Source organism: Polypterus senegalus, chromosome 10, assembly GCF_016835505.1.
Source record: "Polypterus senegalus isolate Bchr_013 chromosome 10, ASM1683550v1, whole genome shotgun sequence".
NCBI lineage: Eukaryota > Metazoa > Chordata > Cladistia > Polypteriformes > Polypteridae > Polypterus > Polypterus senegalus.
Window position 1 is genome coordinate 19,382,634 of NC_053163.1, and position 6,000 is coordinate 19,388,633.

The window sequence follows — 6,000 nt, forward strand, 5'->3', positions numbered from 1 at the left end:
ACAACTAATAGTGGTATGTAATGGCAAGGAAAAATAGCAAGTGACGTATGAATACCTGGGGACACTGATGACAAGTGATGGGGTGACCGACAATGAACTGAAGGGAGGATTAAAATGGTGAACCACATCTTTTACGAAATGAACAACACAGCGCTTGGTAGGAGAAACTAGTCTGGAAAACTTAAATCCACTGCTCAGTTCTGTTTATGTATCCACCCTGACAAATGATGGTGAGCAGGTGAAATGGAATTCTGAAAGTTATGAAGTCTGGGAAGGTTCGGATAAGGAATGAAATAAATCAGGGCAGACGTTAGTATGAAATCACTTGGGGAGAAAACTGAAGTACAACAGTGAAAGGGGACTGGCAAAGGAAAAAGAATGAGGGCAGAAAGTAAGTGAACTTAAGAGAAATGATGAAGATGGTGGTAGTTCAGATGAAATGGAAGAGGTGGAGAGAACAGGAGACCCCAACACCATGACAAGCATTGTAGAAAGGATAAAGAAGATGAAGTATACAAAGCATAACATTAATGGACAAAATGTAATGTTGTGCAGGAACATATTCATCACTTGCATGTTACATGACTAACAAAATATAAATTCTTCTTTGGGTTTATCTTAAACTGCTATCTCTATTTATATTCCCCTTTAAATATATCTCTTACTACAAAGCTGAACAGTAGCTAAGCAGGAATGTAAGACACTTTTACCTAAACAGGTCCCTATATTGTGTTTACTGTTCCTACACAAGGACTTTCTCAGTAACGTGATTATTGTGGCTGCTCAACAGAAAGGCCCAAGTAAAAGTAGACACACGTTTGATTTGTCTCACAGCTCTCTACTTCATCTTGTGTATGGAGATGATATTGTAAGCCAAGCTAAGAGAAGAGAATATGCAGCTGTGGAAGATGTCTGTTCTCACCTCAGACCTCCAATTACCAATTAAACAGTTCAGCATCTTTGTGGTCAAAGTGGAGCTTCTATGAAGATTTGTGCTCAGACTTTTATCTGTGACTTGTAATGTTAACTGCACTGAGCTCTGTTTAGGTGTGTCACAGCAAAGGGGTGTATTACTTGGCATAATCAGTGTTGACAGACCACCCCATCTCACCCTCCAATTCTGCACTATTTATAATTAGTTTAGAATGATCTGTAGAAGTTAGTGTTTTTTTGTACCAAGTCTAAAATGAATGCATTCATTTTGCATTTGAGAATACAACAAAATATAGAACATATCCAAGTATTTAATGACATAAAGTACATTTCACAAGACGTTTCTCTCTATTCATCCTTCTTTCCTCTCTAGATGTAATGTACAAAACCATCACACCATTCTACAAAAGACACTTCATTCAGGACCCGGAGAGTGAGACGTCCAATTGGAATCAATCAAGTCACACAGAGTCAATAAGCAATGTGGCCACTAGGTATTGTATGATGAAATGATGCCATGAAAATGCATTTCTCTAGATAGCAACACTTAACTCTATTTTGTTAACATAAAAGAATGTATAAAATTGAAAACTTTGCGTGAACTCTCCTTATTTAAGTCACAATTGAGTAAGCCAGTAGTTTCAGTGAAGAGACAGTCGACTGTCACCACCACATTTTCCTGTTCCACTAATCTGCTGCTGTCTGCCACTATAAAATCAGGGTTAGAGGTGCGATGCATAACAACCAGAATGATCTTCTTATTACCTGTAAACAAAGAAAATAATATTTAATTAACTCTTAAATGGAACAGTTTAATTTAAAATAATTTATGTTTGTGCATTTTTAAGTAAACCATCCATACTGATTTCTAAAAGCTGACGTAGAAAAGCCAAGAGGCAGCACTATGAAGATCAAACATTTCATGGCAGAAACCAACAGAAACTTTAAGACTGCGGACTGCTGTGGGTACATAACTACATGACTTCCTCTAAACATCAACTAAGAGCAAAAAAGAACTGAAAACATCATTTAATATTTGAACAAAATGTTTCAGTTTTTAAATAAAATTCTTCAATTTCTACATATTGAATATAAACAATAACTGATACTTCACATATCATCCATCCATCCATCCATTTTCCAACCCGCTGAATCCGAACACAGGGTCACGGGGGTCAGCCAACACAGGGCACAAGGCAGGAAACAATCCTGGGCAGGGCGCCAACTCACACACCAAACACACACTTCACATATCATTTGGGTTGTAAATCCATTTTTCTCACCAGTGGCCTAGTGTAGTGTGCCTAAAAGATGACAATGAGCTCAAAGTCTTTAAAGTGTAAAATAAAACAGCAAAAACACCAGAACACGTACAGTATATGCATCAGGTACATTTTAACAAACAAAACAGAATTTGATCTTTACAGTGGTTGCGTTTTTGGAATGAAAATTCTGGTGGGACCTGACGGATAGTGACAAGTGGAGTGAAGGCATCCTGAGAAGGTTTGGAGAGTGTGCATGAGAGACAATTAAAAAAAACATATCGACCAGCATGTATGAGACCCTCATCACTGCCTAAACCCATAGGCCTCGGCACATGGCCGCCATTGAGACTTGGGAAGGATCCTGGCTTGGATTGGACTTGGGGTACGTGAGTGCAGATGCCGTTACCTCTGACCACAAGTGAGCAGGTGTGAGATGGAGTGAAGAAGGAGATGGCCTCCAAAAAACCTCACATGTGGGGAAAAAGCAAAAAATCATTTGTAACACAACATATGGACTACCACCGCCAGTGGTGATAAAATGTCAACCAAATAATGTAATTATAACATCGTTCAAGTTGATGTAATATCAAGTCAATGTAATATTTTGTCATACAATATAATTATCAAAGGACAGAATTTAACGATATCTCAGTATCAACAATAAAATAAGAAATGACAGATATCTTGGGGTTTATAAGCGGGTACAGGGTTAAGCTGGATATTGTAGGATATAAGGTGGTTATTACAAAGTGTTTTTAGTATTGTTTTCTGTATTTTGATTTGCTCCATATTTTATTATTTATGTTTAATGTTGATGGTCAGATCTCTTGTGTTTTATGTCTAGTCAAATGTTTAATAAAGATTAATCACAGAAAAAGGAAACATTATTAATGATGATGACTTAAGGTATGGTATAAATTCTCAAGGCTCCCAAGGTTTCTGCTTTATCTACTAATAGTTTATTTAAACAAACAACATAAAAATCAACCAATTGGTCATTTAAAGGATTGTAGCTTTCAAGCCCCCATGTGGAACTGAAATGTTCAGGTTGCGCATGCACACTTCTGAGCAAAAGTTAAGACAAGATCATTGCAGGGTTTGAGGGTTTGACTAGGAAAAGGAAAACCAAGGTTGCAGTTCCATTTAGAAAGAAAAATTCATACACTCCAAAAATTAAATATTGTTCCGCATAAGAAACAGCACTGAGAATGTCATGGATAATTAGAAAAATATGATGATGACCAATAAAATTAGTTGGTCGCCATCATTTTAACATTATGTAAATTTTTGGGGGCAAGTTTGTTATTTATTTATTTTTTGGACAAGAAAAAGGAGGATGCCTTTAATGCAGAGAGGCCAATGCCTCACAGGGAATTTCAATGTCCCTTTACTAACACCTCACTATTTTATTAGTAGCAAATGGATAAGAACCCGGGACTTGCACACAATCTGACAAGTTTCTTTTGTAAGTCTTAAAGACTAAGAAAAAGTGTCAAAACAAGAAACAAAATTCATTAACAGAACATAACAAATTTGACAAATGAGAAGAGACCATTCAGTTCATGAAGTTTGCTTGTTTTGCTAATAGCTGAGCTGTCCCAATATGTCAGACACTTCTTAAAGGTTCTCAAGGTTTCTGCTTCATCTACTTGTCTATGCAGTTTTTTCAAAAAAAGAGGAGCACCTCCAGAGTTTTATGCGGGGTCATACTAATTTTAGTTGATGTACTGCATTGATTATAAAAGTTCAGGAAAGAAAAAGGTTAGTTCTGTTGACACCTTTATGTAAGACTAGATGTAAATATATACAGTAGGCATGTTCAGGCCTGGCCAGCATTTGGATGGCTTCACAACAGATTTTTAAGCTATGGCTATTTTTGTTACAATAAAATTTGAATGTTTCAGAAGAAAGGTTATTTTATATACAGAATGTGCTAAAAAAATGCAGACAGTTTGCACCTTGGACGTCATTGAGTATGTCCTGAGATTAAGTGGGTGGAAATAAAAATAAATCAGTGAAATGATGCATTATTAATTGCGTTTTCTGATTCAAGGTGAATGATCTTCATATTAAACTATCACTAGGCCTTTAAACTCCATAGGCACAATGTGTATTAATCTTATACACTTCCTTAGATTTGATAACAGTTCAACACATTTATATTAGGCACTAGCTGAAACACCCAGAATTACCCAGGAGGAAAATGAAGTTTTTTTAAAAAAAAAAAAAAAAAACATAACTTTAAAAATAAAAATAAATATGAGTCAGTTTTCGAAACCCAAAAATTCAATCATAAAGTCAGACCCTCAACTTACTGTATATGCCTGTGCAAAAATGCGACACTTCATTTATTTTTTTTTTTTTTACATCTTCTTGCCTCCTCAAATCTCACATCAGTTTCTGAGACACATAGAATTGTGTGGCGGCAGCACAGTTACCAATTTCTTTTGCCACTTCAAAGACGTTTAATTTAAAACCAGCTTCATATTTTCTTCTGATCGAACACTCCATCATAGATAAGGGATGCTGTTATGATAAAGGTGTATGAGGGTGTAAGATACAAAAAACACAAAACAGTGCAAATGTTGCTTCGGAACAGTTTGGGTATTACTATGTGGTTACGTAGAAACAATAGAGAAAGAGAGAGAGAGAGGGGTTAGGAGTGGACTGCCACACCCACATAGAAAAAAAAAGGCAGTGTGTTCCATGGTTACTCTCTCAGGTGGGCGTTAGCATATCATAATTGTGACTTTTGTGCATCAACTTGTATGACCGACATTATAAAATACCAGAAATTATACAGTAAAATACAGTCCCGACTTATTCGCGGGTATATACAGTAATAAAAACAAAAACACCACTTTAAAAATAAAAATAAGTTAACAAACAATGAAGACTTACTATTGTGTTTGTCTTGCGGTCTTGTATGTATGTTATGATCCAGTTGACGCTCAGAACCTGCCAACTCTATTTAATTTTAAAAGCAACAGGCGGGCGCAGTGGTGCTCAAACATAAAGAATGCTGGCAGTCACCTCCAGTTCGCCGTCTTGTGGTCATTCCGAGTGTCAACTGGATTATAACATGCATAAAGGACCGCAAAATCACCCCCCACCCTACCCAGAAGGTGGTGGGTTAGGGTTGATTTCACCCTACAGAATTTTAAGTCGACCAATGAGACACATGTGTACCAAGTGTCATGAAAATCGCTCCAGCCATTTGGAAGTGATGGTGGACCATACATACATATACGCACATTGACTTAATGAAACAGGACAAACTTTAAAAATCAATAGATGTTGGCACTGTATCTGATCGTGTTCAACTCTGACAGGAAAGCGTTTCCTGCATGGGAAGAAAAGCACGTGGTTGTGATATCTGTGGCAATCAGCAGCTACCCTCTAAAACACACGTAGCTCTGATCTCTCTCTCTCTCTCTCTTAACAACATCAAACATTACTCTTTAACAATCTGTAGATGATAATGTCTGTTGAACAAACAGGTATCACTAGCTAAGCGGAGGCAAGGTGCACTCCAACACATTGTGAGACGTAGAGTAACTCGACCAGAGGCTGGCAAGGGAGTGCGATGAGAGAAGTCACAATATCAACTGGAAAGTTCAAGCAAAGTATAGAAAACAACCAGATCTAAATCCCTTGAGAAATTCTCTTGTGAAAAGCAGACAGACATAAAGTGGACAGACAAAATGGACAGAATGCGGTTGGACCATGAAAATTTTAAAACCGTTTCTTAGCTAGCACCTATGGGCCAAGGGTAACCTACATTCCAAATTTCAAGTCCAAA